The sequence below is a fragment of the Ranitomeya imitator genome, chromosome 3 (assembly GCF_032444005.1).
Source record: "Ranitomeya imitator isolate aRanImi1 chromosome 3, aRanImi1.pri, whole genome shotgun sequence".
Lineage (NCBI taxonomy): Eukaryota > Metazoa > Chordata > Amphibia > Anura > Dendrobatidae > Ranitomeya > Ranitomeya imitator.
Window position 1 is genome coordinate 690,152,788 of NC_091284.1, and position 11,687 is coordinate 690,164,474.

At 42.5% G+C, this 11,687-nt stretch overlaps 1 protein-coding gene across 2 annotated transcripts in view; it reads right to left on the reverse strand.

Annotated features, from left to right (window-relative positions):
* MYO1A (myosin IA) overlaps positions 1 to 9,901 on the reverse strand; it is a 109,168-nt gene extending 99,267 nt beyond the window's left edge. For both annotated transcript variants that reach the window (XM_069758531.1, XM_069758532.1), the window contains exon 1: positions 9,741 to 9,901. The gene's annotated coding sequence lies outside the window, so the exon portion shown is untranslated. The remainder of the gene's footprint in view (positions 1 to 9,740) is intronic.
* Between the last annotated feature and the right edge of the window lie 1,786 nt (positions 9,902 to 11,687).

Sequence of the window (11,687 nt, forward strand, 5' to 3'; positions counted from 1 at the left end):
GTCTCATAGGTGGAGAAAGAAGCAGATATGTCTGATTAGGTACAAGCTCCTTATATCTGATAGAATCTAAGATCAGAAGTGGACTCATTTCTTAAAAAAAACAAAGGCAGACCTTTACTACATATCCTAGACAATACATTTAAGAGTAAAAGCAAAAGAGGCAGTGTGAACAATACAGTCAATACATTCATGTCAAGATAAATGAAAATTGGAATGGACCCACCTAGGATGCATGGCAGTATTTGTTGACCAAAACATTCTTCCAATCCCAAAAATTCTGTTATAGGTTCTTAAGAGGTTGCCCATTACTTGGATATTGATGACATATCAATAAAATTGGACATCATTGTAGGTTCTGGGGGATATGACACCTGACATCCCCACAATCAGCTGTTAATAGCTTCATTGGTGGCTGGACGTCAACGGTGTATGGGTTGGAACAGCACAGCTCCACACACTGTTAAGTGACTGCTCCTGTGTACGGCAGCTTAGCTCCTATTCACTTCAATAAGAATGAACCAGCGTACCTAGCAGTGGCCACTCTACTGGGTGTAGAGTCATAATTCTGCACACAACCTGCACTGGAGCTATTATAAACTGACCAGTGGGGGGTTAGACCACCACTCGGATACAGATGACCTAACCCTAGGTCATCATCATCATTGAAGTGGACTACTGCTTTAATGGAAAGCTGAGTGACTTGTCAGGTTAGCTTTGATATACATTATATAGGGAAAAGAATGAATGAGAGCATTTACGAGAGAGGGACTGTGCATATTGCCTAACCTAGCTATATTTTTTTCAGTATTTGTAAGAAAGACATAAGCGTCAATGGAAGAATAATAACTTATTTGCTCTTGTCTTTTAAGATCCCCTCTTTGTAGTAAAATAATTAAATATTTACTAGCTCCATTTGCGCCCTGCCCTCAAGATTTTAACTTCCATTAACTATATGCTTCATTAGATAATCTCAGAAATGTGATCAGTCAAATCTCTTTAAAGATTCTTGGCTAGACTGCAAGTGAAACGTCCAAGAAAAGGGATATGTAATACGCCATTAGCCAAGGTTCTTCTACATTCGGTGAACCTGCCATTGAGTCAGCCCATGGAGGACCCAGGACATTATAGCCTGTACATGGATGTCATTTTCACAGGTACTGCAATGTTACCTAGATGAGATGAGGGACTAAATGGGGATGCTGCCCCTGTTACATGTGCTTAGGATGGTGCAGGCATCAAGTAGCCTGTGAAAGGGGTCTAACTTTTATCCTTATTTTACCACTTTTTGTTATTTCACATCACAATGGAGTAAAAAATATAGATTATGTGAATAGATATTTTTTTATATATACTTAAAATGGATATACACCAGATGATTGTCATTATCTTAGGATAATCGGTCATGGCAAACAGGATGCCAATGCCAAGAACGTGCAAAATGTTCATTTGTTCGAATGGAATGGTTGTGCACAGAACCATCTATTACCAATGGTTCTGTGCACATCAAAGATGTGATCTGCCTGCTAAACAGTTTATTAAATGACCACCGATCTGATCAGCTGTCATGTAATGAGGCAAGTCAGGCGGTGTAAACCCACCATATTTTATGTCTACAAGTGTTGTCCAGTTGATCTGCTACGGTAGGATGCACTACATTGTAGTTGTACCCATCTATATCTTTTCTCTTGGCCTGTAATATCCCAAGTTTAATGAGCCAGATGACAAGTTTGGGGGAAAAAAAGATGATTTCACAATTTTCATTGAGGAGATATGTGACATGATATGTGTCTATATGTGGCCACAGTGTGTTTGTGATGTGCATTGCGACCAAGATTTTTGCTTGGATGGATTTATAATGTAATGAATTTGCATTTTGAGAAATTGGAGTCCTTCAAGGAAACTGGTCAGGTGATTCATGCTGTCCGGACCATACATAGGAAGAGACCTGTCAATCGCCTGGAGCATCACTGGGAAGAGCCACCATGTTCGGGCCTGGACCAGTCTAGGATCTTCAAAGTATATTTTTTCTGAAACATCGCAGCATTTCAGAGAATAATACACCTGGCTGCAATCGTGCACCCAGGCTGTGATTCATGCAGCCAGCGGTTTGGGCAGCATGAATCACATGAAGGGTTCCCATTAAAGGGAATCTGTCACCCCAAAAATCGTATATGAGCTAAGGCCATCGGCATCAGGGGCTTATCTACAGCATACTGTAATGCTGTAGATAAGCCCCCGATGTAACCTGAAAGGTAAGAAAAACAGGTTATATTATACTCACCCAGGGGCGGTCCCGCTGCGGTCCGGTCCAATGGGCGTTGCGGTCCGGGTCCGGTGCTTCCCATCTTCATACGATGACGTCCTCTTCTTGTCTTCCTGCCACGGCTCCTGCGCAGGTGTACTTTGTCTGCCCTGTTGAGGGCGTGCAATATTATTCGGCCCCTTTAATTTAATACTTTGTTGCGCCACCTTTTGCTGTGATTACAGCTGCAAGCCGCTTGGGGTATGTCTCTATCAGTTTGGTACATCGAGAGACTGAAATTCTTGCCCAGTCTTCCTTGGCAAACAGCTCGAGCTCAGTGAGGTTTGATGGAGATCGTTTGTGGACAGCAGTTTTCAGCTCTTTCCACAGATTTTCGATTGGATTGAGGTCTGGACTTTGACTTGGCCATTCTAACACCTGGATATGTTTATTTGTGAACCATTCCATTGTAGATTTTGATTTATGTTTGGGATCATTGTCTTGTTGGAAGACAAATCTCCGTCCCAGTCTCAGGTCTTTTGCAGACTCCAACAGGTTTTCTTCAAGTTCATCAAAAAGGAGAAGAAAAGCTATAGCCTTAAAATTCAGCACTTTACTTGAATTAGAATTAAAAATGTATATCTAACGTTAAAAGACAACAAGATGTAATAAAACCCACAGGGACACAATGTGCAAATGAAATTGGCCTCACCAATAAGGAAAGGTGCCAGGGGTTACCAGGATCTAAAATGGCTACAATAATAAATAAGGAATTGTGAGTCAAAAATATGTCTATATATGAAATAAATATTTATATCCAAAAGGGCAAGAAACCTCTTTTAATGGTCACAATGATCTATGGAATGAATTAAATCTACAAAAGACCCATTCAATGATTGGTGTATATGATGCTTCAAACAGAACCCTGAGACTATCACAGAGCAGGTGCATTTATACAGAGACTTGATCACACACAGGTGGATTATATTTATCATTATTAGGCATTTAGGAAAACATTCGATCATTCAGAGATCCACAATGAACTTCTGGAGTGAGTTTGCTGCACTGAAAGTAAAGGGGCTGAATAATATTGCACGCCTCACTTTTCAGTTTTTTGAATTTCCACAAATATTTAAAATAACCAATAAATTTCGCTCAGCTTCACAATTGTGTTCACTTGTTGTTGATTCTTCACCAAAAATTTACATTTGGTATCTTTATGTTTGAAGCATGATATGTGGGAAAAGTTCCAGGGGGCGAATACTTTTGCAAGGTACTGTACATATTAGATAGTTGTCAGACGAACGGACATTCGGTTAAAAGCCATCTCTTTCTTCTCCCCCATACATGACTGCTCGGCTTGGCTGAGCATTCATGTATCTTCACTGGGGAGAGAGGAGAAAGCTGCTGTCAGACGCATCTGTAAGTGGCTTAACTCCCCTAAAAACAAAACGATTGGGCTTTTAAAATTTTAATTTTCTGATTTTTCTTTCCCCCCCATCATCCATTGGGAGAGATGTGAAATAACCCCATATACATTTGATGGTCAGCCAGTTTTACTAAAATCGGTGGGTTCAGAAAACTTTCATCTAATATGTATAGTGGTCGCAAGAAAATAAAGCATCCACCACAAAAGCTGATTTATCTGAATTACTTCTATGAACACAGTGCAAATTCACTGTATTAAAATGACCAAGGTAGTTATTAGGCGATGTCTACATGTAATGAAGTGCCGTGGTATAAGACTCCGCACAGAATCGGAGCGCTCTGCACACTATGTCTTCTTTAGACTTTATATCCACCTTTGACTTCCAAACCAGAGCAATAAATCTAATCTTATCTTCCCTTCAAATAAAAAGTCCAAATAATCTGCCATTTTGGTGCCATAAATACGTAAAAGTACATAAGTGAGCAAAGATCAGGCCAGTGACAGGGATACACTCTCCACATTATCGTGGGTTGTGAGAATTTGCTAGCAGTTTTGTTGCAGTATCACCTCGGACATCGATAGATCAATGAGAAAAGTCCAGCGCACCCTGGCCACAGCATGGAGTAGTGATAGCGACTGCGCTGACGCATCACCTTGGAACCTCACAGCACTCGCCTACCTCAAAGAAGGTCAAATTAGTCATATCGCCCATTAACCCATTACATTACCTCTCTCGCGCAGCATCACACACCTAGATGACTGACATCAGGACCTGTAATCGATCCCCAATGGAAATACTACAGATACTACTATAGGTTAGCAAGATGGTGGGGCAGACTGTAGGGACTGGGAGTAACACACAGCTACAGGTTAAGGGTATGTGCACACGAGGCAGATTTCCTGCAGAACTGCAGCGTTTTTTTCTGCGCAGAAACGCTGCAGATCTGCAAGTGACTTATAGTACAATGTAAATCAATGTCAAAGAAAAATGCTGCGCTAATGGTGTGGAAAAATCTGCACGGAAAACGCAGCAGATTCAAAAAATGTCCATGTCACTTCCTTTGTGCGGATCTGCAGCGTTTCTGCACCCATTCCATTATAGCAATCCGCAGGGGTAAAAACGCATGAAATTGGCACAGAATCCACAGTAAATCCGCAGGAAAACCGCACAAAATCTGAAAGAAAAACGCATAAAATCTGCACCTGCCTTTTTTGCCAAGAGATGCAGAATCCGCACAGAAAATTCCAGAGGCAAATCTGCAACGTGTGCACATACCATTAGAGCAGATTTAGTTTGTCTGTAGTCCATAACTATGGAGACACAGAGGTCTGCATAGGAGCTTTATACACATTTTGGTAAAGTATTTTAATCAAATAGTCTTATTGAATGTTATGAATCACGAATCATGAGTCATCCGGCCTATTTACATGGGTTGTCCAGGAATATGATTTTGATGACCTATCCTTAGATTAAGTCATCAATATCAGATCCTACATAAGAAAACCAACATCTCACCACACCTGTAATGAGTTCATCCAGGGTGCTTGGCAGCTTGAAAGGAGCTTGTCAATAGAATCCAGTAAGAGAAAAGTCGGCTAGCTATGAACAAGGACCTTTACTTCTACTTCCGAAGCGCGCCGGTTGTTTGATAACCTGTCTTCAGTGGTTTCAGCACATATGGAATAAAGTTACAATAAACAGAGTTTCTCAAGAAGGATAGATTGCTGACTTTTCTCTTACTAGATCAATATATAATCGGTCAAGGGCTGACACTTGGTTCCCTTACCAATCATCTCCGTTAGCGGAGGATGTAAACATTGAACAGAGCCACACTGCGCAGCTGCTTCAAGGAGTAGCAGCCACATTCAAGTGCTGCAGATTAGCCTTAAGGTACCGTTACACTAAACGATTTACCAACGATCACGACCAGCGATACGACCTGGCCGTGATCGTTGGTAAGTCGTTGTGTGGTCGCTGGAGAGCTGTCACACAGACAGCTCTCTCCAGCGACCAACGATGCCAAAGTCCCCGGGTAACCAGGGTAAACATCGGGTTACTAAGCGCAGGGCCGCGCTTAGTAACCCGATGTTTACCCTGGTTACCATTGTAAATGTAAAAAAAAAACAGTACATACTCATATTCTGGTGTCTGTTACGTCCCCCGGTGTCAGCTTCCCGCACTCACTGTGTCAGCGCCGGCCGGCCGTAAAGCAGAGCACAGCGGTGACGTCACCGCTGTGCTTTACGGCCGGCGCTCACAGTCAGTGCGGGAAGCTGAAGGCGGGGGACGTGACAGACACCGGAATGTGAGTATGTACTGCGCTTAGTAACCCGATATTTACCCTGGTTACCAGTGAACACATCGCTGGATCGGCGTCACACACGCCGATTCAGCGATGACAGCGGGTGATCAGCGACCAAAAAAAAGGTCCTGATCATTCCCAGCGACCAACGATCTCCCAGCAGGGGCCTGATCGTTGGTCGCTGTCACACAGAACGATTTCGTTAACGATATCGTTGCTACGTCACAAAAAGCAACGATATCGTTAAAGAAATCGTTATGTGTGATGGTACCTTTAGTTTCAGAGAATAACAAGTGTTCTGTAGCACCTGGCAGCTGCCGCTACACATTGGACCTGATCTGCTCAATTCACTCTTTACATCTAGACATTGGTAGAGAAAAATAACAGCTGATCGGTTGGGTACCTGGTGCCACCGAATTAATGTCGATGACCTATCTAAATTATATTTCATCAATTCCATATCCCTGGATAACCCCTTTGGTATATCAGTGGTCAAGAAAAGACCACTGATATATCACAATAGCTCATATAGGTGGAGATGGTTGGACGTGTTAGGATTCCATCACTGGATGGTAGGAATGTTAAGGAAAACTCGATGAACCATCTTCATGTGTTAGAAAGTAATTCATCTATTGCTTGTATCATTATGTTTTATGGTGTGTAGATTATGCAGTCATGGTCAGGTTGGCCCTCATGATACTCGGTTATCAGACTTTTCTCAGTTTTATGACATCTGGAAAAGCAACATATCTCCATATACAAATAGCCAATGACTGTAGAATGGTCACATATTTAGAGCTAATTCACACAACCATATAGCATCTGTATTGCGGCCGCTATCCCATCCTCAATGTGGGTTTTGAGACCTGAAAAAACAGCATTATTGGTATATATGGGACTAATTCATTAATTAGGGTCACAAGACATGCGATTGGGCAGTAATATGGATAGAAAATAAGAAAATACAACTGAAATCCAGTTGTGTGCATCAGTCTTTAGAGAAAATACCACAACATGTGTTCACTATCAGAAGGTTTGGCTAAAAAGAGGCATGAAAGGTTATATTGCAAAAACTGGAATACTGCAGTTTTTGCATCGGCCCACGGCTGTAGGCATTGACGGAGAAAATCTAGTCACCCAGCACATGTCCACTGATCAAAAACAAGTGATTCATCACCACGGACACTCGCATTATGATGGCAATTACTTATTTTTGACAGATGAGTAACTCATCAGGACTACTTTGGTCCTGAAGTGATTAAGGTATATACCATATGCTTTATGATAACTCATCATGAGTTATCATAAAGCATATGGTATATATCTTAATCCCTTCAGAACCAAAGTAGTGGGATTATGGTGGGAATTGCAGTTTGGTCAGAGCCAGCAGAAGAGCAGTTTCTCCCACTGGTGATCGGATGGCCACAGTGGCTATAGCCAGGGGATCACCTTCATGTAATAGTAGAGTATGTCAATGTGTGTGAGAATCCTAAGGTCTTTTATTTAGGGCGCGCTCACATTGCAGGACTACTGTGGCGGTAAGCGATTGGCGATCATGTACATGTTTGCTGATCAGAAGGCGTTTGATAACTTTGTTTAGACTCACCGACAATGATGACGATGCACAGAACGATCAGTAACAGCTTGGTCTGTGCATGCAGATTGTTTTTGTTCTTTGCAGCACTGGACAACGTGCTGTTGATAAGGGTGATATTTTTTTCTAAGATCATAAACCCAACGAACAAGTATTTTGCTTGTTCGTACGGTGAACAAGCAGCCTGTTTACGCGGCACAATTTTTGGCAAATGAGCGTTTCTTAGGAAGGCTTATTCCCAATCATCATGCAATGTAAATACCCACTTACTATTATGTCAAGGTGCAGGAAGGGTTAAAAAATATTTGATTATGGATGTTATGGCATGACATGCAAATCTGTTTGTGTATTTACAAGAGCCTAATCGCTTAATGTTAGGGTTCGTGCAGGCGACGTATTTTCGATCCTAGTACAATTCGACAAAACATCAGATCGCACCCGGACCAATGTTATTCTACGGAGCCGTGCACATGACCGCTTTTTTTCCTGGGACCAGAATACATGATTTACATCCAATATTCGTATTGCACATGGCCATGCAAGTCAATGAGTCTGTGTAAAAAATCAGACTGTACTCGGATGACATCTGATTTTCACAGACTGACACAATGGAGAAGATGGAGACATTTTTTCTCCATCTTCTCATTTCAGAAAATCGGACAAAACTATGATCACACGCTGATCAAACGCAGACCAGAGTGTGCTTAGCATAATTTTCATGAATGAGACAGACAGACAGATAGACAGATAGATAGATAGATAGATAGATAGATAGATAGATAGATAGACAGACAGACAGACTCTGGGTCCAGGTATTCTGCAGGGTGCCCACTCTCTGCTATTAGGCTGAATGTAGGGGAATAAGGTTTTGGAGAGTTATCGATGTTGTAGATTTTCTGCACCAATTTCACAAATTAAGTTACTTGTGTTATTTTAAATGTGTTTTTTTAGTGCGGTTTTTACATGCATATTTCACGCTGCATTTCTTGCCTTTTTGGTATGTTGTGTTTTAATTAAAGCTGCTTGGTTTTTGATACTTCCTGGTATTTGGCTTTGAGAAAACTTTATTGCTACAGTCATGTGCGGATTCCATGCGTTTTTCGTGCGTCTCAGCAGCGTCTATTCTTTGGGGAAAATCCTATCGTAAAACTCAGCGTACCCAAAAGAGAAACTGACAAGTCGCAGATTTCAAACCCGCACCGCAGCTCAGCGTACGCAGCACTGAAAGCAGCACAGTGGGCCTGAGATCCCTGTAAATCCCATCTACTGTGCTGGAACTGTAAGACGCCGCATGTTTTGAGTAGCTAAATATACGCAGCATTAAAAACTAATAGGAATCTAAGATTATGGGGGCCATGTATGATCTTACCTGCGGACTCTGCTGCATTTGTGACCCCTCATACATTCTGCAATGTTTTAATACAATAAGAGAACAGCCATTAAACAGAAATCTCGGGTAGGAGTCAGCCTCGAGCCCATTATACACATTCCATTACATTAGGGAAAGTAAGATGTAGCAGATTTCTCATTTCACTCTTTAGAAATAGCACCATGAGAATTCAGTCCTACAAACAACCCCAGGCAGCACATCGTAGTGTCATATGCTGTGCCAAGTGACAAACTCGCCCGGCACAGGTGGTCCGGGCTCACTCTGCAGACACTGGTGATATGGGTATCATGTGGGGGGGGGGATCAGACTTGCGCAAGAATTAGCCCTTTAAGGTATGATCTGTTTGGGATAGTTATTCATGTTTTTTTTTTATAATGGGTTCAATATAGGGATTAAATTTCACTGATAAAAGTTTTGTTTTAAGAAATAGTAGGGGGGATTGAATGGGTTTTCGTTCCGATTTGCGAAACAGTATGCTGCGACAGAAGTGACAAAAGTCAGCTCAGTTATACATCAATATATATGAGACAATTACTGCAATCCTGCCTGACTGAAGGCTTAGTCCAGAGCTATCATTGAAAATTAACGTGGTAGCCCTTTAACAAGTAGACTGGATTTACCACGCATGGAAAAAAATCTTTATTAAAGTATTAAAGTCCATGTTGCGCAATAGAAGAAATTCTGACTTTAGCGGCCAGAAAGAGGAAGTCATCTCACTTTTCTCCTTGAACTATGGACCCTTTTCACTTAGTTTCTATTAATTGTAGGAAATGTGCACTTACCTGTCTGCAAGAGAGAAATGAGTATTTGCAGCAGGCAGAGCTGGCGGTGGGATGGCTGCAGCCCCTTATTTTGAGGAAGACTCCCAGGAGCCTTGAAGACCAGGTTTCTGGAGCAGAATCCTTTAGTGTGTGCTCACTGGGAGCTGTCCATGGTGTCTGGCAGCTGTGGAGAGTGACTGGCCACCCTTACAGCTGAGCACAGCCCTTAGTCACCACACCTATTTCCTTAAGTAGCTGACACTGTATCACCCCCTACCTGAGAGAGAGCAGCACTGCAATCAGAGGAAGAAGATGACAAATCTGCTCTAAATTTAGATTCAAGCTTTTGCTAAAACAGATTTTACAGTCTTAATATTCAAGATTTGTAAATCCAGACAATGTGCGTGTATAGAGAAAAAGAGATCTGAGGACAGACAGAGTAGGAGATCTAGAGCAGCACCAGGAAAAAAGTTTGAGTGCCAGGCCTCCCAAGTTTGGGAAAAGATCACACCATGAACCAAAATGTCACAACAATGTGCTACTGAAACCTGTATTTCATATTTTTAGTGTGTTGCCTCCATTTACTCAAGACATAAAGGATAGAACTAACCCAATGGGTGGGCACTAGTGTTAATAAAAAGGGGGGCATTTCCTGATAGTGTGAGTTCAGTGAGAATTAGTGAATTACATAGTGAAGGCCAAGTTTATGTGCGGTGGATTGCTAGGGGCAATATGTGTCACTTGTTCCTGGCAGTGGGAGGCATTACTGGAATGCCAAGCTGTCACTCCTGTCACATAAGGGCTCCTGGACACATTATCTCCTCTAAAGTAGAGCGGAAGATGGACAGAGACCCACATAGATGGAAGGTGATGGCCATCCCGGGTGCACTGCCGAAGTTGGTGAGGAATCTCTGAGACTGACACAATCAGTGGGCATGGGGGTTCTCAAGACGAGCTAGCGGCAGGACGGAAGAGGAGTTGTGCTGCCCGTACTGGCGTATGGGGCCCGATGAACAGAGGATGAACTGTTCTGCTCACCGGGCCTGCAGCAGCAGGATCCTGCTGCTTCAGAAACTGATCGTGCATCCTCCGATGCATGATCAGTTAAAATCTGTTGCCGTGCAGTAGATTCCTCCCGTACAGCAACAGTTAACAGCCACCAGCAAATCACAGGCCGGCAGCTGACATCAGCGCTCACGTCGCCGATGTATGACATCACTGTCATATGACAGAACGACACTCAGCCGAATCGTAGGTGAGGACATCGCTGGAGCTCGGCCAGGTAAAGCTGTGGTATGGGGCATATTATACCGGTATGGGGGTGCATTCTACTACTATGGGGGGAGGGAAAGGGGATGCATTATACTATGGGGTGCATTATACTATGGGGCTGCTGCATTATAATGATATGGAGCTGCTGCATTATACTAAAGGGTGCATTATACTGCTATGGGCCTGCTGCATTATACTATGAGGTACATTATACTGCTATGGAGCTGCTGCATTATACTCCTATGGGTGCATTATACTATGGGTGCATTATACTGCTATGGGGCTCCTCCATTATACTATGGGGTGCATTATACTGCCATGGGGCTGCTGCATTATACTATGGGGTGCATTATACTCCTATGGGTGAATTATATTATGGTGCTGTTGCATTATACTATGGGTGCATTATACTGCTATGGGGCTACTGCATTATTTTGCTATGGGGCGGTTGCATTATACTGCTATGGGGCAGCTGCATTATACTCCTATGGGGTGGCTGCATTATACTCCTATGGGGCACCTGCATTATACTCCTATGGGACGGCTGAATTATACTTCTATGTGGGTGCATTATACTGCTATGTGGGTGCATTATACTATATATGACTATGGGCTACATTATACTACTATAGGGGTGCATTAAACTGCTATATATGACTAGGAGGTACATTATACTATTTTGGATGACTATGGGGG